The sequence below is a fragment of the Felis catus genome, chromosome C2 (genome assembly GCF_018350175.1).
Source record: "Felis catus isolate Fca126 chromosome C2, F.catus_Fca126_mat1.0, whole genome shotgun sequence".
Lineage (NCBI taxonomy): Eukaryota > Metazoa > Chordata > Mammalia > Carnivora > Felidae > Felis > Felis catus.
This window is the reverse complement of record NC_058376.1, coordinates 113688607-113714908: the sequence shown is the minus strand read 5'-3', so window position 1 is coordinate 113714908 and position 26302 is coordinate 113688607. Positions and strand designations below refer to the sequence as shown.

The window sequence follows — 26302 nt, the reverse complement described above, 5'->3', positions numbered from 1 at the left end:
AACTTCTGCTGAGGTCATGATCTTGTGGTTCGTGGGCTCAAGCCCCACATCAGACTCTGTGCTGACAGCTCAGATCCTGGACCCTACTTCGGATTCTGTGTGTGTGTGTCTCTCTCTGTCCCTCCCCCACTCACACTCTGTCTCTTTCTCTTTCTCTCAAAAATAAATAAACATTAAAAAAAAATCACGCTAGGGGCACCTGGCTGCCTCAGTTGAAAGAGCATGCAACTCTTGATCTCGGGGTTGTGGGTTCAAGCCCCACGTTGGGTGTAGAGATAACTTAAAAATAAAATCTTAAAAAAAAAATCACCCTAAGAAGCCAGACACAAAAGACTGCATATTGTGATTACATTATTACAGAACATCCGGAATAAACAAAGCTATAGAGAAAGAACATCCAGAGATTAGTGATTATTAGGGCTGGGGGGAGGAAGAATGAGGAATGAAACTTAAGTGCAGAGGGTTTCTTTTCGGGGTGATGATGATAATCTAAAAATTAGCAGCAATTTACAACTCTGTGTACTAAAAACCATTGAATTGTGCATTTTGAAAGGGTAAATTTTATGCTATGTGAATTATGTATCGATAAATTGTTACTAAAATACATATATTAGCTGTGCAACCTTAGGTTATTTAAGCTGACTCTTAATTTCTTTTTTCTATAGGGTACTGTGAGGTTCTATTAACATATATATCTAACATATGTTTAATATAGAAATATAATCACTATTAGATATATAATCACTGATATATAGGTACATACATGTACATAATCATGAATATATAACATAATAAATATGTATTTCATATTTTTATTGTATATGTAGATACATATGTATATACTTATATATATATTTAAATACATCACTTAACATCACACCTGGCACAGAACAAGCTTTCTGATAATGAGAGCTATTAAATCCTTTATGCTACAGCAAACCTCCTGTAGGTTTTTTTGGACATTAAACAATATTTATTTTACAGCCTAATATTTTTCAAGGTAGTTTGAGAGAACTCCTAGAGCAGTTAAACAGGATTCTTAAATATCAGTAATAATAATCTTTGTCAGTTTTAGTTGTTACAGAGCAAACCTTTTTAATGTCTTTTTTATGTCTTTTCTCGGTATAAAATAACTAGCCATTCTCCTCCATGTAATTTCCTCATCTTATATTTGAAAATCCTAATTATTAATCTGCTCTTCTGGTCAGCTCTCTTCTTGATAAATAAACTCAGATTCATAACACTTATCTGACTGGTGATTTTACATTTCTCTGCTTGGTTTTATTAATTTGTGTACTAAACCATTCTAAGAAGGCAAGACCCATGCCTGTTTTTGTTCAACCCTGAATCACCAGTGCTAGTGAAGGCCAGACACATAGTTAGAGGTCAAGATATAATTGTTTAATGAATGAATGAATGAATGAATGAATGAATAGATATGGTATCTGCTCAGTGCCTTCCTGTAAACAGGTGGTTCGCAATGAGGGATGGGGTGTGGAGAGAAGGCGGGTTGTCATACAGGATACAGGTTGTCATGCCTGAATCACCTGCGGTGATTTTTTTTTAAGTTCCCTGACACCTCCTCTCCCCAGGGCGTATCAGACCAGAGCTAAGAGCGTGCTACGTCTGAGGCAGGAAGGCCTACTTCACCCAAAATACACCTCATACAACCAGTCACTGGTGACAGAAATATCACCAAAGGACACAAAACCTTCCATTCATAATCAGAGATAAAGGTTAAGGTTCAAATACCTTCCACCAGCGTGATACCCTGACTAGACCAAGAGTCAACAAAGCTGGCCTGTAGACCTGCTTTGGCTTCGGATGTGAGTATATGACAGGCAGCTGAGAGTCCGACGAAGGTGTGGAGAAGTGAGGCACAAGCAGGAACACAAAGGCTTCATCTTCTTCATAACTTTGGCGGCATCAAGCCTGCTTTCTCTTGGGCCCATCTGTTTTCTGCTCTCAAGGTAAAAAGCTCTTAAGTCCCACTGCCCAGGATGAAGCCCTGCCTCGGCAGTCAGGATCTGGCCACTGGCCCACACAGTGATGCTTCCACATATGAGATAGATGGGAAGATAGCTTCTTGCCTACCGCGTGCTACCTTCATTCTTATTTCCCAGCAAGTGTTCTTTTTTTTTTTTTTTTTTAACAGAGCCCTAATGGCTAGTTCACACGAACTGGATCACCTTTGATCCAGTCTGATTCCCAGGATCCTCGACTGTATTCCAACTCTATTTTTAACTTTTTAGACTGTAAAATATGACACACATAGTGCATAGAATACAAATGAATAGTTTCACGGGTTATTATACAGTCAACCTCTAGGTGACTAATACACAGTTTACATTATACATATATCCAATATTACAATAATTGTATTGCATGTAAGTGAAGCCACCATAGGAATAATTTTTAGGAAAAACAAAAAGAAATGATATATTGTAAACACTTCCGAAAGACCCTACCCACGGTCCCTTTCCAGTCACAACCCCTACATTCTTCTCTAAAGGAGCCATTCTTCTGACATTCACTTTTCTTGCTTTGCTTAATGGACTTAACACCTAAGTATGCATCTCTAAAACAATTGTATGATTTTGTCTGCTTTTGAACTTTCCATAAATGCAGTATATAATTCTTTCCGCTGGATCCCATCCACTCAACATTGTTCTTAAGATTCATCCACAGTATTGCTTGTAGCTGCAGTTGGTTAATTTTTATTTAGACACAGTATTCTAGTGAATGAATGTCCCGCAATTTGTTTACACATTCTACTGTTGATGGATACTTGGATTGTTTCCAGTTTCAGGATATTATGAGTAAAACTGCTCTGAGCATTCATGTACGTGTCTCTTGATGTACATGTGTGCCTATTTCTGCTGCGTGTATATCTAGGAGTAGGATTCTGATAACTTATCTGGAAGCATGCGTATCTTCACCTTCATTAGATAATGTCAAACTATTTTCTGAAATGACCACCAATTTACAACCTGACCAGCAGTGTTTGAGAATTCTCTATACGTTGTATTATCAGACTTTTTAACCTTAGCTTATCAAGTGAGAAGTAGGATCTCGTCATCATTTTGATTTTTTTAATTTTTTGATTTTTAATTTTATTTTATTAAAAAAAAATTTTTTTAACGTGTATTTATTATTGAGAGACAGAGAGACACAGAGCATGAGCAAGGGAGGGGCCGAGAGATGGAGAGACACAGAATCTGAAGCAGGCTCCAGGCTCTGAGCTGTCAGCACAGAGCCCAACACGGGGCTCAAACTCACAAACTGCGAGATCATGACGTGAGCTGAAGTTGGACGCTTAACCGACTGAGCCACCCAGGCGCCCCTAATTTTTTATTTTAAGTGACCTCCATGCCCAATATGGGGCTTGAACTTATGACCCAGAGCTCAAGAGTCACATGCTCAACCTGCTCTACCAACTGAGCCAACCAGGCACCCCCTCCTCATCATTTTAGTATGCCTTCCTACCCCCCTCCCTCTTTGGGGAACACTTTCTTTCCTAGCATTTGCTCTTCCTTAACATTTTGCTCACGAGTTCTTTTCTACCTGCCAGCATGAATTCATTATTTATTCCAGTGGAGCAAACTATACCAAAAATTAGTGGCTTAAAACAATAAATATTTATTATCTTGCACTCTCATTAGTGTAGGTCAGGAATCTAGGAGTGCCTTAGCTGGGTGGTTGTGGCTCAGGGTTTCTCATGAAGTTACAGTCAAGGTGTTCACCAGGGCTGCAGTCTGAAAGCTTCCCTGGGGGCAGAGGATTCACTTCTAGGGTGGCTCACTCCTGTGCCTTGCAAGTTCATGCTAGCCTCCACAGGGCTGCTTCCATGTCTTCACGCATGGCAGCCGACTCCTCCCAAAGTGAGGGATCTTAGAGAGGGGCAAAGAGGAAATCACAGTGCCCTTTCTGACCTGGTCTTTGAAGTCACTTCTGACATATTCTATTCATTAGGAGAGAAGCACTAAATATAGCCTGAAAAAAAAGGAGAGAAGAATTAGGCTTCATTTCTTGAAAAATGGAGTATCAAATAACTTGTGTACATGTTTTAAAACGATCGCACGACACAATTCGAAATCTCTTGAGTGTCACCATCTGGCAAGCACCAAATATAATCGTTATTACGGGCATTAATGGATGTCAAAATTCCTGGGCAAAAGTTTGATTTAAAAAAACAAAACAGAAAATGTGCATAACCACGAAGTATCTTCTCACAAGATACTCACTAATTACAAAGAGAATCATAACTTTACAGTGGAAAAACTTAGCAACGCGACCTTGACCAAGTTATCAAAATTAACATCACAATAATGAGACATATCATGTGACTTCCAATATGATGCACTGAGGACACATAACATCATTTCTGTGGTATTCTTGCCAAAAATGCATAACTTAAATTTAATCATGGGGAAATATCAGATAAGCTAAACCCAAGTTTACGAGCATTCTACAAAATAACTGGGTAGTACTCTTCAGTAATATCAAGGTCATGCAAGACAAAGACAGGTCGAGAAATTGTTCCAGATTAAAGGAGATTAAGGAGACTAGAGAGATATAAAAACGAAATGTGATCTTGGACCAGAAAAAAGCACATTAATCAGACAACTGGTGAAATTTGAGTAAGTTTAGTAGACTGGTTTAAAGTGTTATAGTAATGTCCTGGTTTTAATAATTGTACTGTGGTTATTTACATAAGCTGTTAACATTTGAGGAAGTGGGGGAACAGTATATAGGAATTCCTTGTCCTAGTTTTGTAACCTTTTGGTAAATCTGAAATTTCAAAATGAAAACAAAAAGCTAAAAAATTATTGTAAAAACATAATTATCTTAATTAAAGGATCAATAAAAAAATATATGAGTGATATAGTCACATCAGAAGCTCACTAGTCTCTAACAGAGGTAGCTGCTGAGAAGAATTGCAACCGTTTTCTATACGGCCTCCATTTCTCCCCTCTCCTAGTCCTACCTGGCCTTTCTGGTGAAACCCACACTAGCTGTCTGTCTAACACATATATCTGATCATGTCATTCTGCTGAAACCCTGTCAAGGGCTTCTCACGTCTAAGGAGAAATCCATTTTTCCTAGCAAGGAATCCCCACATGAATCCTCGGCCATAACTATATAGAACACATTCCCTAAGACATGCAATGGATCTTTGCATTTGCTATTCCCTCTTCTTTGCTGGAAAAATCCTGATGTTTTCTTGTAGATTAATCTCCAAATGTCTGTTTTTCTGTCTTTTGGGGGACCCTTTTCTCTCCAAATAGAATTCATTGTTGTCTCCTGCCTCCTATGGCATTTTGTATGTCGCATCTGTTGTACTATGTTGTACGTAGGTGCTGAGACATCTGTTGTTGTTCTTGCTACTCTGAGTACCCTTAGCTTCTAGGGGGTCAAATCAACCTCTATTCATTCCCAGCATCTATCATAGTAACAAACAAATGGTAGACATATTAGTTATTTATCGCAATGTGAAAAAAACAAAACAAAATTAAATAAATACAAACTTAAAGCAATAAATAAAATAAATAAATAAAAGCCACTTAAAGCAATAAATATGTATTATCTAGGATATTTTCTGAAGGTCAGAAGCCCAAGAGCAGCTTAGAAGGAAGTATTCTGTCTCAGGGTCTTATAAGATTCAAATCAAGGTGTCAGGCAGGGCTGCAGTCATCCAATGGCTTGATTGGGGCTGGTGAATCTGTTTCCAAGAGGGCTTGCTCACATAACTATTGACAAAAGGCCTCAGTTCTGGTCCAGCTGTTTGCGGAGGGCCTCAGTGCTTCACCACAAGGGCCTCTCCATAGGTCACGGACTCTCCTCATGATATGGCAGCTGGCTTTCTCCAGAGCAAGTGGTCCAAGAGAGAAAGCAGGGCAGAAGCTACAATTTTTTTTTCAATAAACTATCTCAGAAGTGACATACCAACACTTTTGCTGTGGTCTATTGGTCACACAGAGAGCTACCCTGATAAATGTGGAACAACATCACACAGACCACACATACCAGGAGGCAGGATCATTGGGAGCCATTTTAGAGGCTGATAGACACAGTAGGCACAAGTATTCAATGTCTGGAAAGAAGGAAGGAAGGAAGGAAGGAAGGAAGGAAGGAAGGAAGGAAGGAAGGAAGGAAGGAATTTACCTCTTCTGGGCCATATCCCAAAGCACTTAGTGATTAAAGAACCAAAATGAACTTATTTATCTTAAGGCAGTCTTTGCTATAATAAAGTCGCCTCCAGACACTGATTAGGAACATGAAAAGCCCTTGAGAGAGGTTCCCGATGCATTAGTCACCCTTCTCTAATTGAAGGACCTTATAATTTTTCAGGAATAGGGACTTAGATCAGGGAAGACAGGATACTTGACCTGAGGTCACTAATAAGGTCAGGTGACCCAGCAGTAGGCTCCCTGTCCACTGAGAATTATCAGGGTGAGTTTTAGATGAACACACCTTCTGGGTTCAGAACACCGAGTCTTCTCCGATCTTCATTAAAGGGAGATTCATTTGTTCAGGGGATGGCCAGCTCATAGCACATCAGAATGTTGAGCTTTTCCCTTTTCTAATTTTGGGATGAGACATGCTTTTCCATTACATCCTGCTCTCTGGTGGAAAAGCAGAACAAATATCTGGCCATCCCTGTAGATTTTTATTGAAAAGTCTCATATTACTTAATAGCCATGTACCTTAGAGAAGGATTTACAGCCTTAAACCTTCGCGTCGTCCTTCTGCCTCACACTACTTCCCTACATGGACTGTCCTTTCCTTAACTCCTAAAACCAACCTATTCTAATTCTACCAGTTCTTCTAGTTCCAGCTGAGTATCTGCGCCTTCAAGAAGTTTCTCTAGATCATTCCTTCCAGAGAGTTCACTTCCTTATTAGACCAACCCTATCTTATAATTGTTTCACTCTTAACAGCATCTGAGTTTGTTCTTTAAGTGTTTACGTACATGCAGGATATATCATACATATTTTAATCTCTACTTCCCCAAAATAAATATTCTTCTTTTTTCAAAGTAAATATTCTTTAGATGAATGGATACATTTGATTTTCTTCCGTAGAATAACATTTAAAAAGAACTCTTTACCCTTGAACACTTGAAGGTAAATACTTCTGTAATATTCACACCATTTTTCAATCTTTTGTTCTTTAGTCTGTTTCTTTTTGCCTTTGTTGTGATTTTAGGTTTTTTAAATTATTACACTCTTGAAGGTAGGACACCAATACTGTATAAATAATAAGTTACATGTGTCCCTTGTTGATACACTTCCCCTTTAACAAAATTAAATTCACTAATCACATTCATTTCTAAAGCCTTTTGAAAATGTGTGTCATGCTTATGGGTGGCCACATTCCACAGAAGTGAATATGTGCTACAAAAGGAAAGGAGGCTTGGGGGTGGGGAGGAAACCCTTACAAGGCAAGAGAACTGAGCATGTGCAAAGTTCTGAACTGACCAAAGGAGGGCAGAGAAGTGCAGTTTTGGAAATAGGAGAACGAAAAGAGAAAAGGAATTTAAGGGAGAGAGGGGAGTCTGACCACATTCAGATTACCCAGAATCCACAAATGGGGAGAGGGCACGTAGGGAAGGATGCCTTTTCATCAGAACACTGCTGATTCTCAGGGCCTTTCTGGCTTCTCTTTAGCAGGCCCCATCCTCTGGAGATGCCCACACCAAGATACTACTCCTCACGCTCAGTGAGTCCTGAGATTCCAGCACTTTACCTGGCATGTTTGTCTCCCTGCATCAGAACCGAAGACGGTAGTGTGGGATGGTGGAGTCCAATGGACTTGGAAGAATTCTGGTTCTGTTACTTAGAAGCTGGCAGGTTACCCAATGTCTTATAGCCTCAGTTTTCTCATCCATAAATTGGGGTTAATAATACCTACAGCGCAGGTGTTATTGCGGATCACAGGAATCACAGGATTGTTGTAAGGATTACACAGTAGTAGGTATTCAATAAATAGTAACTATGGAAAGCAGTCTTGCATGGTGGCTAACAGCATGGAGTCTGGATCTGTGCTGTCTGGGTTTGAATCCTCTTTGCATTAGCTACTCTCTGTGTAACTTATTTTCTCTGCGATTCGCTTTCCTAGTCTGTCAATGGGGGATAATAGTAGTTTAGCCTGTATCTCAGAGTTATAGCACAGTGCCTGGCACCTAAAAGGCATTCAGCAGGTAGAAGTAGCAGTAATTATTGTTGTTGTTAAAAAGATGCAGCGGAGGGCAACAGTTAAGACTGTGTGCTCTAGTGCTGAACTACCCGGGGTTCAGATCCTTGTTCGACTCTTTAACAATTGTATGATCCCAGAGTCTCCATTCCCTCATCTGTAAATTGGGGATAATAATAGTATCTACTTCATAAGATGAAATACCTTCTTATATGTAAAGTGTTTAGTGCTGATGCATAGTATACAATAAATGCTAGCCGTCAGCATTATAAAGTCCAAGCAGCCATAGCTCTCGTTTTATGTGGGTCATCTTAAAGCTTGATATTTAATGAAATGAACTTAAAGTTTATGTGTTCTGTGCTGATTAACCCGAACTACCAGTTCCCTTGGAAATAAGCCAGGCTATTAACCATAAAAGGTTTTCAACAGGGTCCCAGCTGACCATCTTTTCGGGGTCTGTGTGTGTAGGAGATGGCAAGCTGCATTCTTAAAACCATTCTCTCCAAAGAGAAGACCGTAAGGTTCTCAGAAAAATTAAATGCCCTCATTACCCGAGAGTGCCATTGTCTCAACTCTCCCACCCTTTACCTTAATGACTGGCACTGTGAAGTCCCACATAAAGGGAAGAGACCTCATAATTAGGCATGTTGGAGAATCATACCATGTGCTACAGACTGTGGTTTTCAATGACAAACCAAAAGCCAGCCACTTCAACTCGCATTTTTACTTTCCTCTCCAGCTGTACTGCAGGAACAGCACAAGTCGTTCGTTCAGATACCGGAAAGGCTGACAGTCCAGGAAACTTTTTTTTCATTTCTTCAGCCAGTAATCTTGCAGCATGGTGATGTCACCCAACAATTATGCAATATGACTTAACTGTTGGATAGGTGACAGAAATTCCACTGACACCAAGATCACAATGAAACTGCTTAGCTGCTAAATTAGTCATATTGTACATTACCGATAAGTCACTTTTAAACTGATTAACTGCCAGTTCAAACAGCACTATTGTCTAGTTAGGAAGGCAGGGCCCTATCACTCATAGTTTAAATGATCACATCCAGTTATTCCAGTGTCTGAATAATGCAAATGGTTATTGAACTTCATAACACCACAAGCCACTTGAAAAGGGACACAGTGTGAAAAGGACACACTTTCTATCTTCTATTTTTAAGGGGCAATTTGTATAATATTTTCTTGACTGTATCCTCAAATTAGTCGTTCCAATGTCTTGATGATTTTCCAAGTCCAAATAGCATGAGAATAGGATCCTGTTCCTCAGTGAAGACAGGGATTATTTAGCATTGTTTTTTCTTTCTTCCACAAGTTGGCCTCTGTCCTACAATTCAACTACACTGTGAAAGGGGGCTTTTTACTGACCATAAGCCACGAGGTGGATCTCACTTACTCCATAGTATCGGTTATTAAAATAATGCCTAAATTTTCCTATTTAAAAAGTAATACACGTGTGTTAGAAAAAAATTAGGAAATATTGAAAAGTACAAAAAAGAAGGAAAGCCCCCACAATCTCATCCTCCCCCAAAACGATCATAACTAAAACTTTGTACATTTCTCCAGATTTCAAAAAAGAATGAATGTAGCAACCTAACAAACCTCTTGTCTGGCAGTGTGATGGATTGCTGGGCATAGAAAGATAAATAAGATTCCAACTCTCTCCCCTAAGAAGCGCACGGCTTAATCAAAAAGAATGAAATCTTGCCATTTGCAACGACGTGGATAGAACTGGAGGGTATTATGCTAAGTGAAATTAGTCAGAGAAAGACAAAAATCATATGACTTCACTCATATGAGGACTTTAAGAGACAAAACAGATGAACATAAGGGAAGGGAAACAAAAATAATATAAAAACAGGGAGGGGGACAAAACAGAAGAGACTCATAAATATGGAGACCAAACTGAGGGTTACTGGAGGGGTTGTGGAGGTCGGATGGGCTAAATGGGTAAGGGGCACTAAGGAATCTACTCCTGAAATCATTGTTGCACTACATGCTAACTAATTTGGATGTAAATTTTAAAAAACAAAAAATAAAATTCAAAAAAAAAAGCACACGGCTTAATGTAATGGGGTATTTGGACACAAAAGAGGCATTTAGCACCAGCTGGAGAGAACAGAATGTGGAGTGGAGGAGATGGAACGGATTATCAGAGCAGATTAGAAAAATCCTGGAGCAGGGCTACTCAACGTGCGGTTCACAAGGTGACACCAGCTCTTACAAGCTACCTACAGAAACAGAGAGAAAGCATTTAAAACTTTTGGGACATTTTGACAGAGTGAGTGTATGTCTTTTGAATCTAAAACTAACTTTTTAGGGGCACCTGGGTGGCTCAGTCTATTAAATGCCCACTTCAGCTCAGGTCATAAACTTGCATTTCGTGAGTTCGAGCCCCATGTCGGGCTCTGTGCTGACAGCTCAGAGCCTGGAGCCTGTTTCAGATTCTGGGTGTGTGTGTGTGTGTGTGTGTCTCTCTGCCCCTCCGCTGTTCACACTCTTGTCTCTCACTCTGTCTTAAAAATAAATAAAGATATAAAATAAAATAAAATAAAATAAAATAAAATAAAATAAAATAAAACTAACTTTTAAAATTGGACTTGTATTTTGTATGTCTTTTTAATTTCACTTTTGTTATATTTATTTTATTGTATTTTCCAAAAAAGTCAGGCCAAAGTGGACTCAAAATTAAACATTAAAAGCTCCTCTGTCACTATAAATAGTTTGAAAACCATTGTCCTCAGGGACACAATAGCTTAGCTAAGGATAGGGTAACCAACCGTCCTGGTTTGCACTAAAACTGGCAAAGTCCCAGGCAAACCAGGATGAGCTGGCCACCTTACAAGTGTTCAATTGTAAGAACACTTTGCACTTAATTGCAAGAAACACTTAATTGCAAGAAAAAGTTAGTTCATGAGAGAATAGATCACATGAAGGGGAAATAATCATCAAGAAAAAAGGAAGAAAATTTCTCTGAGCTGAAGAGAGGTTTTAGTCTTTAGGCCAAGAGTTCATTAATGGCAAGGTAAGATTATTGAAAAGAGAGTCACGGCTAGCTACATCACGACGCACTCTAAATTCCAAGGATCAAGAGAAAACTATGAGATGACACACACACGACAAAATGAACAAAATAAATTATTAAGGTGGTAAAATACAACATTTATAATACTACATTCCTTTAATGAGAAGATATTTGTGGGGCGCCTGGGTGGCTCAGTCGGTTAAGCATCCGACTTTGGCTCAGGCCATGATCTCATGGTTTGTGAGTTTGAGCCCCGCGTCGGGCTCTGTGCTGACAGCTCAGAGCCTGGAACCCGCTTCAGATTCTGCATCGCCCTCTGTCGCTGCCCCTCCCCTGCCTATGCTCTGTCTCTCAAAAATAAATAAATGTTAAAATTTTTTTTTTAAAGTTACTTGCTTTAGCTAAGTTAAGCGAGAAAACAGGGAAGAACGGTCCTTTGTATACAAACATAAAATGAGGGTAATAAGGTGGAAATAGAAAACAATACCATGAGAAAGGAAAATGCCAACATGTTAAAGTTATTAACATAATGTATTTGATTTGGCATCAAATTTGTCTCTAAGCTTCCTGGTTGGGGATGGAAAGGTTAGGACTCACAACCATTCAACTTGCTGTTATTAGGATGAAGGAAGAATTATTTATCGGACTGTCTGCAAGACATCATTTCCTGGCACTGCGATCTAAAACAAATTCTCTGAAGGAGTTTAACAGTGGGGGCATCAAGTGGTATGATAGACGCTGTCCTCAATAGCATTTCTATAGCAAATGTAGGAGTGTGTTGCATATTTGTGTTTCTTACAGGGATCCTCATTAAGGTCAGTGAAGGGTTTCAAGATATAAAAAGACATTACAGCCTACACGCCTTATTTGATCCAAGCATAGAACTGAGTACCCTAGAGGAGAAGACACATACTATGTCATAGTGTCTCTGAATATTTTTTCTTTCAGCCAAACTAATGTGATAACATAATTGGACGTCTCATGACATCAGAAAAGAAGGTCCTCTGGTAATTTTGTTGTTGATTAAGGGGATATAGAAATTCCAGTTTCAAAAGAAATACAGTTAGACTTTGTGTACCTAGCCCTTTTAGTACTCTGATGTTAATATTAATTAATTTTTTTTTCAACGTTTTTATTTATTTTCGTGAGAGAGAGACAGAGCATGAACGGGGGAGGGGCAGAGAGAGAGGGAGACACAGAATCGGAAACAGGCTCCAGGCTCCGAGCCATCAGCCCAGAGCCCGACGCGGGGCTCGAACTCCCGGACCGTGAGATCGTGACCTGGCTGAAGTGGGACGCTTAACCGACTGCACCACCCAGGCGCCCCAATATTAATTAATTATTAATTAAATGGACCTCAAATTTGTGTGAGATTAAGCTACTCTGCTTCACATAATAAATGTTATTTTAGATATAAATAGTATTAACACCTAGTGGTCTTACTTCTCCTCTGGCACTCTCAATAAATTTAATAAATATTGCAACACTCTCGTTAATGTAAATGGATTTGTCAAAATATTGTTCTTTTTTAAAATATTTTTTATTTATTTTTGAGAGAGAGAGAGAGAGCGTGCACAAGCAGAGGAGGAGCAGAGACAGAAGGGAACAGAGGACCTGAAGCGAGCTCCACACTGACAGCAGTGAGCCTGATGTGGGGCTTGATCATGACCTGAGCTGAAGTCAGACGCTCAACGGACTGAGACACCCAGGCACCCCTGTCAAAATATTGTTCAAATACCCAGTCTTAATAATTTTAAGGTAGAAAGACTTCTTTCATATGCCATCTGTTTGAGCAAAAATCAGTTTGCAAATCAAGTATGTACATTATGATCATTTTTATAGATAATGTTATTTATAAAGATAATATTATTATTGTTTTGTTTAACTGCACGTAGGGGTAGGAGTAAGAGATGTCTCTATATCATCCCTAAAGCACATCACCCAAGTGATCGTCCTACACCAGCATCTACCTCTTGCATTATACTTGCCCTTTAATGACTTACACGATGATTGCAAAGCTTGGATAGTTTGAGAAAGCATGCAATGGGGGTTAAAGACAATTCCCAACTTGGCCTCATTAGCAGCTATGTGACTTTGGGCATATCTTTACACTTCCCAATTCTCCGAATCCTCATTTTCAAGAACAAGACTGGATTGTTGTGAGCATAAAATGAAGTCACTGATACTTAATTAATAAACCTCCTGTAACAAAACAGGTGCTCAATAAATAGTATACGCTGATTTACTTGCCCCATCCCTAAAAGGATTTATCCTGTTTCTACAGACACCATTTCTCTTCCCTGCAGTGTCTTCCCTTAAACCTGATTTCAGTCCAATAAAAGTTTTGGAAAAATAAGCCACAGTCTCTCTTCCCATGTTCACTAGTTAGGAGTAGCAAACGGAAGGAGAAGGAAGATCTGCCACGTTATGTGCATTGTCTTGCTTAAGGAAGGCTCTGTGTTTTCCCAAACACTTAAACATCTGTGAAGTCTCAAGTTTCTACCTTATTATTAACGCATTTGCCTCTGGAGAACTATCTCACATTATATCAGCATGCATCCTAAAACAATTTCTTCCTTCCTGTTTTCATCTTCACAGATTCCTAGTTGTGACACAGGAGTACAGTTGGTTATGTCATTATCATAGGTCACATTTTCAGAACTTCATGTCATAGCATTTGGGACGCTAGGAATGAAAATTACATTTTTCTATCACTTCATCTACATGTCAAAATGTCTCCAGTCTTTATTTTTTTATATCAATGGGTTTATAATCAGTCTCTCTAACATATGTTAAGCATGCTTTACTTAAATGACCCTTACTCGATATGGAGAAAATGAGATAAGGATAATGAAATGGATATCTCTAATTATCAGGCCCTAGTTGGGAAAATGTGACTAGGTTTATCCTTCTTGTTTTTTTTTAAATTTGTTTTGATGTATATTTATTTTTGAGAGACAGAGAGATAGCACGAGTGGGGGAGGGGCAGAGAGAGTGGGAGACATAGAATCTGAAGCAGGCTCCAGGCTCTGAGCTGTCAGCACAGAGCCTGACGTGGGACTCAAACGCACGAGCCATGAGATCATGACCTGAGCTGAAGTCAGATGCTTAACCGACTGAGCCACCCAGGGGCCCCTATCCTTCTAAAAAGAACCGAATCCCATGAAATTTATATTGCAAACAAACAAACAAAAAAACAAAACAAAAAGAAAAAACAAAACATTCCAGTGCAGGAATGTTTTTGGTCCATGACAACATGTTCTCATTATAACTTTGCCTCCGTATTTCAGACAGAGGGAGTTAAGCAATTGTAGGGAGGCCTGAGAGACTCAGGAATGGGGCCTGCCTTCCTAATGATCTATTGCAGTTGTATTGCACATCGATTGCACAACAAAGGTTTCTATTTTCCTACTTTTTTTTATCACGTACCAATTATGCCTTTTTTCCTTCACTCTGTTAAAACCTCACCCTTTTTCCCATCTTTTATAAAAACCTCTAAGAAGGCAAATTGCTTATTGTATAACTCAAAGCCCCAACTACATATGATATAATTAGCCTCGTAAACATGACCTGCATCTCTTCCCCTGAAAGCTTTCCTGGCAATTTATCTACTTAAACTTGGGTTTTCTACGAACACATTTCCTAGGAAATGTCCCCAGATGGCATGTGATCTTTCCATTTTAGACAAGCTGCCTTGCTCAGGTGTCACCCAACTGACCTGCTTTTCTCCACCTTTATTCTCAACACAATGTTGTCTCAACAGACTATCCACTAAGTCCTGGTTTTTCTTCACTGAATTCCATTCTCAGCCCTATCCAGATACCACACTTGCCACACGCACTTGTTGCTAGCATACCCTTTATTCCCTCGTGATTCTCACAGGGCCTCTGGGCGACCTTGAAACTCCATAAGCGTTTCCCCAGTGTTCTCCTCCGATACTTCAACTGTATGGAGCTTGACTTCAGGTTTGCCACCACCTCACTTCCTTTTTTAATTTCCAGTTGGCTGGGAGCCAGCCCTCTGCCTTCTACCCCTTGCTCACCTTGCGAGCTACCTATTCAGGCCATCTTTTTCTTCACATTTCTCTTATTGTTCAAAAGAGTAAGCCCAACCCAAAGCAGTGAAGATGAATAATGGGAAGAGATCAATGGAGGCTCTGGGATGCTCTAAGATCATAGATCATAAAGCAGAGGGACCCTTGGTGCCATCCGGTCCAATTCTGCCATTTTACAGATGACAGTCCTGGGACCTCAAAGTCTAATACCGTGGACCATTCAAATGAATCAGTACCAGAGAATCACTACCGGGAAGGGCATTTCCAAGTGATTAAAATCATTAACTTTGGAATCCTATATACCTGGGTTCAAATCCAAAGCTGTGTGGCCTTGTCCAATTCATTTAAGCCCTGTAATCCATAGTATCCTTACTACTAAAATGGCGAGGATAACACCTATCTTACTGGATTATGAAGCTGGATGTATGATAATTATTATTTATTAACTAGAACCCAGCTCTGTTGACGTTTAGTCTAATGCTCTTTACAAGATAATGCTGTTATTGTGGCTCTCGTGCCAATCTTCCAAGATTCTATTTTTAATCTTCACTGATGATGGTGCGACTTTGAGCAATTTATTTACAAAACTGTGCTTCAGTTGATTAATCCATAATATAAAGCTAATAATAACACCTAGCATACAGGTGCTTGTGAGGATGAAATAGATAATCCCTTGTAAACATAGCATTTTACACAGGGTCTGGCATGTAGAAAACAACAAGACATCGAAGTGTTCTGTCCCAAATGCCCAGAGCGAATTCATGAAGGATCAGCATAATCACCTGCCGCATACCCGCAGCAACAGATTCAGGGTTACGTACTTGGCTCTCTTTGGCCTGCACTACACATATTCATTCATTCACGCTGGGCCTCAAACAATAGGTAAGACTAAAGCATGTGGAGATGGAAGAAAAGTCGTTTTCCATCAAAACTACTGTGAACAAAGGAGAGAAAGGGCAAATGTGTTGCGGGGTCTCTCACACGTGAATTACTTGCTTGGTTTCAAAGGTTTCAGACTGGCTTTCCCACCTATAGTCTCAGGTCCTCCTGTGCATCCTCCCTGCTGCTGCCAGAAATAAAATATTAATTTGAACATGATTACAATCCTTCCAATTTTCCTGCTCCCATCAGATTCAGGATAAAGTCCTAGCTCCTTAGCACAGTCTTTCAGTCCTGCCACCACCTCTTCCCACCGGCCTTGCCAACCTCAATTCCGCCACTCTGCCAACTGCCCTCCCTGAACCACTGGCCCATATCTATGAAATGAAGTTAGTAGATTCAATGGATTTAGCTGGTGAACAACTTGGAATTCCAGAACAAGAGTATAGCTGTGCAGTAAAGATGCCTTCTGGTGAATTTGCACATATATGCCGCGATCTCAGTCATATTGGAGACGCTGTTGTAATTTCCTGTGCAAAAGATGGAGCGAAGTTTTCTGCAAGTGGAGAATGAGGACATGGAAATATTAAGTTGTCACAAACAAGTAATGTGGATACAGAGGCGGAAGATGTTACCATAGAGATGAATGAGCCTGTTCAGCTAACTTTTGCACTGAGATACCTGAACTTCTTTACAAAAGCCACACCACTCTCTCCTACAGTAACACTCAGTATGTCTACAGATGTACCCCCTTGTAGAGTATAAAATTGCTGATATGGGACATTTAAAGTACTATCGGGCTCCCATGGAGCCATCTTCTTCGAGGATGAATAAGGGTCTTAGGCATTCTTAAAATCCAAGAAAATAAAATTAAGCTCTTTGGGAACTACTTCTGAGATGCCAGCATGTACTTAAGTCTCTCCTGCCATCAAATTTGTATCTCTCCGTACATATTTTCTTGTAAATGACCTATTTTTTCCTCCATTCTTTACAATTTGTTTAAATAATAAAGTCCAAAGTCAAATCTGGTCTTGTTAACCCAGAAATATCTCTGCCTTAATCTACAAACACTCATGATTTTCATAACAAAAGGGTTTGACTATAAATGCAGTCTTAATTTTTTTCAATTTAATTAAAAGGTATTTGAATTTCAAATATTAAAAAAAAAAAAAGCAAGAGAGATAAAGTCCCTGATGTCTCAGAGTTCATGGTCCAGTGGGGTAAATCAGACAGTTAACATAAAGTTAAGTATACAAATAAATATTTCTAGACAGGGACAAGAGCTATGAAGATCATAAAGTGGCATAATATGCTAAAAAGTGGCAAGGGAGGAGAAAGACAACATAAAATAAAGTGGCCTAATCATGGCATTTGAGTTGAAAACTGATGAGGGGCCAGTCATACCAAGGGCAAGATTGTTCCAGGCTGAGACAAGAGTTAAGAGCTCAGGGTGCTTGTTGAAGGAAGGAAAAGACGGTTTGGGATCAAGTTCAAGGATGTAAAGGAGACTCAAGCTCCTCCTGCATAGGAACCAGGATTATACTAATTTTTCAGGCCAGGAATATAAGTCAGAGAAAGCACCAAAATGATCAGGTTCACTTTAGACTGGGGCCTTTGGGGGTTGGAGGAGTGGTCAGGAGCTAAGATGAACTGGTGAGTAAAGTAGGTTTCTACAAACCAACATTTCCTGAAGAATATTCCAGAAATGGTGGACAAGACCCCGAAGTCACCCTCAAGTCTCAGTTTGGGAAATACTCTCACAATGCTCCCCCACCTCCTACCCTACAGCCAACCACCTGGGTGCTCATAATGTACATTAGCATATTAAAGGCTCTGAATAACTCAGCATTTTGAAAACCTGGTTAACGTTAATTTCCCAAGTTAATTTGACCATTGCCATTGTATGTGTTTTATTTTGTTTTGTTTTGTTTGAACGCAGCAAGGCCTAAATCCTGAGAAGCAGTACTTCAGGAAGCTCTGGTCTAAAATCAGTCTCCACAACCCACAAGGCTTGCTACAGTAATTTATAGCTGCCAATTCTATTTTGTTCCGTGGAAGCATTTAATAAATAAGGAGTTGGGATTTTTTTGAATAGATACAATAGTTTGGTTTGTAAGTGTAAAAGTAGAGTGCAAGAGTCTCAATAAATCTAATTTCACCAACTTATTCACCTTAAAATAATTGCGACAGAATTAAAAATGGTTGATATGTGTAATGATAAATATATGTGAATATAAACTAAGTTCTATGAAAAAGAAGAAGTCTATTAGTAAAGGTTAAAATTCAATTCTAACGCATTTTTATGCACTGCAGACTAGTCAGATTTTGTAAATTAAAATTAATAAGTTTTGCTCAACCAAGTGCAAAAAAATTAACATCACAAATCCAACTTGCCTATTTTGATTACAACCATTTTAAATGACAGAGCTATTAAGCACACTTTAAGATTAATTTTTAAAAATCAAATACATTAGACTTCATAAAGTAGACACTTAATAGAGAAAAACCCATGTCAAAGGCTAATTAATACCACTGACACTCTCTCAGTAACTAAAAGTAAGACTAATAGCAAGTTCCTCCAATACTATTTTATATTATAATATATTTAAAGTCCATTAGAAAATTGACATTATGTTTCCTGCTTAAGTCTATTCTAATAAACTATTCAAAATGGTTGTTCTAACCATATGAGAATGTTAAATTACAATCACAGAGTTCACATATATATCATCAGAATATACAGAACCCACTTCCTAGCTAAGTTTTTTTAATTTTTTTTTATTTTTTAGAGAGAGATTGAGAGAGAGAGAGTGAGTGAGCACATGAGTGGGAAAGGAGCAGAGGTAGAGATGGGAGACAGAAAGAGAGAGAGAGAGAGAGAGAGAGAGAGAGAGAGAGAGAATCTTAAGTTCCACGTTCAGCGTGGAGCCTGGTGCAGGGCTTGATCTCATGACCGTGAGATTATGACCTGAGCTGAAATCAGGAGTCAGAAGCCTGAGCGAAAATCAAGAGTTGGAGGCTCAACTGACTGAGCCACCCAGGTGCCCCACTAAGTTTTAATTATAGCCATCTTTGTCAAATAACTCTTCACAAGTTTCCATTTTTCTAATACGTTTACAATTATGAGTCATGTCAAATAGAATGAAGATCTCAAAATAAGTTACTGAGGAAACGAATGCTAATAGTGTAATAACAAAAAATGGTAGTGGTACAATGTATTCTCAAACCAAGTTTCCTCTGGTAAATATCAAATAATTTGTTATACTTCCAAACTGGTCATCAAAATATAAAACGGTACCTTAATTATTCAGTTAATTTTTGTACAGCTAATAAAATAAGAACAATATCATTGTTAACTAGAACTAACCTAAGCCCCCCAAATTATTGCTTTATATAAGCCTTTAGTCAAAATTCACACTTAACTGACCGAGCCACCAGGCACCCCCAAAATTCACTTTTTAAAGTCTACCTTTTGTTTGCCTTGTAAAAATCAATTCAAAATTATAACGAAGAATTTTTATCACATTTTAACAAATCTGTGGCTGTTTTTAGCATCTCAGTGTTCATTCTTTATAGAAGAAAGTGCTTTAGCACTTTCATTGAGGCCATTTTTCTGTTTTTTGGAAGTCATGCAGGCCTAATATTAAGGAAGAATGTATACAAGAAAATACTCAATTAAAATGCTTTCTCAACTAGTTAAATGATACATCCACATCCATATGATGGAATATCACAGATTCATGTAAAAGTCACATTGTATGGGGAGAAGTCTTTTTAATAAATGATAGTGGGTCAATTAGATAGATATATGAAAAAAATTTTGATCATCTACAACAAGCAATATGTAAAAATCAACTTTTATTATATTGTAGATCTAAATGTGAAAGGTGAAATATATGACTTTTAAGGGTGCCTGGGTAGCTCAGTCAGTTGAGCATCTGACTCTTGGTTTCAAATCAGGTCATGATTTTACAGTTTGTGGGTTTGAGCCCCTCATTGGGCTCTGTGCTTACAGTGTGGGCCCTGAGCCCTGCTTGGGACTCTCTCTCCCTCTCTCTCTACCCCTCCTCCCCACTTGTGTGTATATGCTCTCTCTCTCTGTTTCTCAAAATAAATAAATAAAATTTATAAATATATATATATATTTGTATATATATATATATATATATATATATATATATATATATATATGACTTTAAGGAAAAACATAAGAGAGTATCTTCATGACCTTAAAAATAGGCCAAATTTCTCAAACAGGACACAGAAAACACTAACCATAAAAAAAATATTGATAAGTTGGACTACATTAAAACTAAGAACTTCCATTCCATTAAAAGTCACCATTGAGAGGCAAGCCATAGGGGTGCCTAGGTGGCTCAGTCAGTTAAGCATCTGACTCTTGATATTGGCTCAGGTTGTGATCTTGTGGTCATGGGATCAAGGTTCCACCCCTCCCCCAAAACAGACTCTGAACTGAGCATGGAGCCTGTTAGAATTCTCTCTCTCCTTCCTTTGCCCTGTCTTTTGCTCATGCATGCGCTCTCTCTCTCTCTCTCTCTCTCTCTCTCTCTGTCACAAAGTAAATAAATAAACGTAAAAGGAAAAAAAGAGGCAAGCCATAGGGTGGGAGAAGATATTTGTACTACATACCTGACAGAGGAATTTTTCAAAGATGTAAGGAACTCCTACAGGTCAATATGAAAAAGCAGACAACTCAGGAGAAAAATAGACAAAAGACTTGAAGAAATCTTCAATATTTCACAAGACAGGATAGACAAATGACTATAACAAATATGTGAAATGAAATGAAAATTAAAACCGCAACGAGATATCACTACCCACCCAACCAAATGGCCAAAATTGCCCTGGACTTCTTTTTTTCTTCTCTTTTTTTAAAATTTTTTTCATGTTTATTTTTGAGCAGAGAGAGAGAGAGAGAGAAAGAGAGAGAGAGAATGTGCATGCACAAGTGGGGGAGGGGTAGAGAGAGAGGGAGACAGAATCTGAAGTAGTCTCCAGGCTCTGAGCTGTCAGCACAGAGCCCAACGCTGGGCCTGAACTCACAAACTGTGAGATCATGACCTGAGCTGAAGTTGGACGCTTAACTGACTGAGCACCCAGGCATCCCTGTCCTGGATTTCTTTAAATGAACATATCATCACAGTAATAAAAAAGACAAGTGTATCTATATGTTCCCATAGAGTTTATACAGAAAGGATAAATGTATAGATAGGCCTTATCCATACAAGTTAAAGAAGAGTTTCAACCAATTACCTTTGATGGCTTGGCTTTTTTAAACTGAAAGTACCAAGTGTTACCAAAAATCAAAAAACAAGTGGAGCCTTTAAACATACGTTACCAGTGAGAGTCTAAAATTGGCACAGCCACTTTGGAACTGTTTGGCATCATCTGGTAATGCTAAATGTATGCCTAACAGACAACCCAATAGTCCATTTTCTAGGAGAGAAAGGAGTGTGAATGTATACCAGAAAATATGTCCAAAGATGTTCATTCTCATCATTGTATTGCATTGTATGCAAACACCACGACATATTTGACCATTCTATCTTTGATGGGCATTTGTGTTGTCTGCCCCTCCTGAGCTATTATGAATAGTGCTGCTCTGAACATAATGATGAGAGGAGCTAAACAGAAACAAAAAAGAAAAAAAATACTGTAGTTTTATAAATATTTTATAATAGACCATCCATTCTGTAAATACACCATTTATATAAAGTTCAAAGTGAAGGTTGGGGAAGAATCCGCTTTAGAAGTTGGGATAAAGCGGGGCGCCCGGGTGGCTCAGTTAAGCAGCCAACTTCAGCTCAGGTCATGATCTCGTGGTTCACGAGTTCGAGCCCCGCGTCGGGCTCTGTGCTGACAGCTCAGAGCCTGGAGCCTACTTCAGATTCTGTGTCTCCCTCTCTGTCCCTCCCTTGCTGAAGTTCTGTCTCTCTCTGTCTCAAAAGTAAATAAACATTAAAAAAAAAATTTTTTTTTTTAAATGAAAAGAAGTTGGGATGGAGCACTGTGCCTGGAAAGGGGCATGAGGGAGGCTTTGGGGGAGCTGTTGTGTCCTGTTTCTGGGGTGCCTGTTGGGCTCTGTTGGTTAAATAGGGGTGTTCACTTTGTCGACATTCATCAAGCTACTCGCAATTTGTGCGTTTTCAGTTTCGTGTTATCCTGCAATAAAATCTATAAAAATTCTGTTGCATACATAGGCATGTGTCTAGTACGGGGTTAAATAAAAAGGAAAATGCAGACTAGAATGAACACCATGGTCCCCATTGAGGGAGAAATGGATGTATGTACAGCAGGTTGACTGGAAACACACCAAATACTAAAGGCCACTCACTCTGAGCTGTGGGCCTTCTATTTTTCTTTTTTTGTAGTTTTTCTGGATTTCCCGGATTTCCTTATCTGACCAGATTAGATGAAAAGGATAAATGTTACCTACGTTCTCCCGCCAGGATTTATACAAAAAGAATAAACTAATCTTATCAACACTTAGGCTTTGTCTATACAGGCTAAAGAAAGAGTTGGAAGCAATTACCTCCAATGGCCTGGAAAGCTGACTCAAAACATCAGCCTGATATGAAATACCTATTATAGGAAATATTATTGAGGAGCTATGAGGTAAACTTGGAAAATACGGTCAACAAATGATTCTCTCTTCAATGTCAGGAGCTTCTTGCCTTGGGAAATATCGGAAAAATTGCTTCATTTCGCCTCTAGAATCCTAGCATACCAATAACTTACCTACCATTTGGACATTTTAAATACCTCATCAGAAGTCTAGTGAAATGTATTTTATTTTTTTAATTTTTTTAATGTTTATTTATTTTTGAGCCACAGAGAGAGATAGAACACGAGTGGGGGAGGGGCAGAGACAGAGGGAGACACAGAATCCGAAGCAGCCTCCAGACTTTGAGTTGTCAGCACAGAGTCCAACAGGGGGTCGAAATCACAAACCGCGAGATCATGACCTGAGCCGAAGTCGGATGCTCCACCGACTGAGCCACCCAGGCGCCCCTACTGAAATGTATGTTAATTAAATAAGGCACAGCATAAGGCAGCTTTCTTCTAACCCAAGAAACCAATGAGTAAAGGTTTTCTCCTCCTCTCCCTACTGGCTGTGTCTTCTCCCCCGTCCCTCCCTCTTTCCCCTACTCTTCCTAGGACTGCCTTGCCTGCCCTGGTGCCTTCTCTTTGTCCCCCCTTCTCCTATTTCGTCTCAGTCCTAGGCTGCAAGTGGGACTGGAAGGTTAGTTAGGTCCAAAGCTTAGTTCTCCTAGTGTCCTTGAAACGCAAGCTGAAATGGAGGCTCCACTGTAAAATCGGAAGTGCAAAGAGAGAAGAGAAAGTGAACAATTCTCAGCTTCTTCTCCCTTCTCCCAGCTCCGACCCCTCCCCCTCAGTTCCCCAACCCAGGCCCAGCTGTAGGTCAAGACGAATGCAGCTGCCAACACTGCGATGCCAGCTTGTTCACACTGAACACCACTTTTCACGTGGTAGGTCACAGAGCAGTAGGGGAAAGGGAAGTGGTGATGCAATATCTAATAGCCATGCTAGGGGTGGGGGGACCAGAGAGCTGTTAGGGAAAAACAAGATCCGGACAGTGGAATGGAGCTCATATCCAAGTAACTGAAAGTTGCTCTTGTCACCTATCATCACAGAATGTGCAAAGCAGGTGCTGTGCGCATTATCGAAGAACAAGAAATGATTGCTCAAGTGAGACTACATACATCCAAGTTATTTGAAAACCCTGAACTTCTCCAAATATCAGGGATGAGTTGCAATTATGAAGATAAATGCTTTAGGGACTTTCAGAGCAACTCATATTTAAAAAGAGCACAAAAACTCGGGAAGATTAATAGGCATCCTAGAAATTCCCCCAACAGAAACTCTGAAGTGCGCATCAAGACTTTCCATTTCATGGGGACAAAGGAGGGGGGTGGTTTCCAGTGGGCCCAGGAGAAGGGAGCAGAAAGGTCACATCCACCCAATCAACAAATATCTGAAATCCCCTCAGGCAGGATTGTGATATGAGGCCAGAGGACAGGACACAGGACAGGACGCAGAACACAACAGGATGAGACTTCAGGCCAGAGCCAGAAGATCAAGAATCCGTCCACAAACGAAGCAGGGGAAGCTACTTTTCTCGCACTGCGCACACCAGGCCCCCAAGAGCAGAAGCACAGAAGAGAAGGATTGTGCTTCGGCCAGCCTGCTTGGCAAAACTAGGTGGTGGGCTGAGAAAATGGCCTAGGGCAACTGACTAGGTTTGACTATTTGAAGTCTGAGGAGGGGTGGGAGTGGGGCAGAAACTAAAATGATTTGATAGAAAAAGCATGAAGTCAAAGGAAAGGGACAAGATAGAAGAGGGGATACTCACTGTAGGAAAGTGATGGTCAGCAGGTCGAGAGACATGGGGGTGGGGAGGTGGGGGAGTGGGGGAAGAAAGAGGGTAAGATTAGAGATGGAGGAGGAAAACAGCCCCAGAAGGAGTGGAATTCACTGCAGAACACAATTGCAGGCCCCAATCTGAAACTGTGCAGGCCCAAGAGTTGTGGTTTGGGATGCCCTTACTATTGGGCTGAGGATTTGCTTTTTAAATAAATGAACTATAAATGATCCATACAGGTTTTGTAAACTTTTTATTATAAAAAATTAAACATACAAAAAAGTAAGGAGAGGGGCGCCTTTTGGCTCAAGTCATGATCTCACCGTTTGTGGGTTTGAGCTCCACATCAGGCTCACGTGCTCTCTCTCTCTCTCTCTCTCTCTCTCTCAAAAAAAAAAAAAAAAAAAAAAGACAAAAAACAAAAACAAAAGCCAAACAAACAAAAACAATTTCTTAATATCAGGGGCTATTTTGAAGTCATTTCTATGATAAAACCTCTCCTTCTGCTGCTATACCCAAACTTGCTTGTGCGTTTTAGAAAAGCTTAGAAGGACTAAGGAAAACTTTACTAAAAGAAGGAAGGGGTCAGGAGTGGAGTAGAGGAAAACATGTTAAGATTCCACACACAACTCTGAAAGACTCTGCATCGGGGTGCCCGCCTGGCTCAGTTGGTGAAGCATGTGGCTCTAAATCTCAAGGCTGTAAATTCACGCCTCTATACTCATGGGTATAGGGATTATATAAAAGAAAAATCTTAAAAAATAAATCAATAAATGACTCTTCAGCAATCAGTAGACACAAAAACATCCTGATGACACCAAAGAATTAGGAGACCTAAGTGATGGGGAAAAAGACATTTTCTCTTCTGCCTACCTCAAAGGTTGTGAGCCTTTTTGATGTGAATCTTCATCTGAAAAAAAAAGAAAAAAAGGTATATTGTGCTAATATAGTATGTGTGCCCTAAAATATTTTTAAAACAGCTGTCGTTAGAGGATAAGATTTTTTTTTTTTTAACGTTTATTTATTTTTGAGACAGAGAGAGACAGAGCATGAACGGGGGAGGGGCAGAGAGAGAGGGAGACACAGAATCGGAAACAGGCTCCAGGCTCCGAGCCATCAGCCCAGAGCCTGATGCGGGGCTCGAACTCACGGACCGCGAGATCGTGACCTGGCTGAAGTCGGACGCTTAACCGACTGCGCCACCCAGGCGCCCCACGGGTAAAATTTAAAAATAGAGGTAGACGATTTCATTTTTCCCCACACCCTAATAAATCATCATGGTCCCCTCCCTTGGAGACGCCTACTCTCAGTTGTCACAGTTATCCCCAGAGCAGTCTTTAAGTGGGCATAGGGAGTCAAGGTTGGCAGGTTAAAAATGAGCCTAGGGGTACAAAGAATGGTAGAGGTCAGTGGCCTCGGCTTTGCTGTACGTTAGAGTCAGCGTGGGAGGTTTTACAAAATGTGAACACCCAGGCCCCAGCCTATACCAATCAAATCAGTAATTCTGGAGGTGGAGTCTGTGAATTTTTATTTTTATTTTTATTTTTTTAATTTCCCAAGTGGTTCTAATATGTAGATAGGTTAAAAAAAAAAAAAAACACAGTGGTATAGGTATTCAAAAAAACCCAAACAATTGCTTAACTTCAGGATATTAGTTCTGACTTAAAAGCATTCTATTCTACTACTCTCCCATCTAAGAGGGGGAAAATGTTTCACTCTCCAATAAAGAAAG

General features: G+C 39.6%; 1 long non-coding RNA gene across 1 annotated transcript; it reads right to left on the bottom strand.

Moving 5' to 3' along the window:
* Window positions 1-3618: 3618 nt before the first annotated feature.
* On the bottom strand, window positions 3619-25482 carry LOC123380096. The gene is made up of 2 exons (XR_006585405.1): window positions 25444-25482; window positions 3619-3993 (listed from the first exon to the last, which is right to left on the bottom strand). It is a non-coding gene; the product is annotated as an uncharacterized LOC123380096 (long non-coding RNA).
* Window positions 25483-26302: the final 820 nt, after the last annotated feature.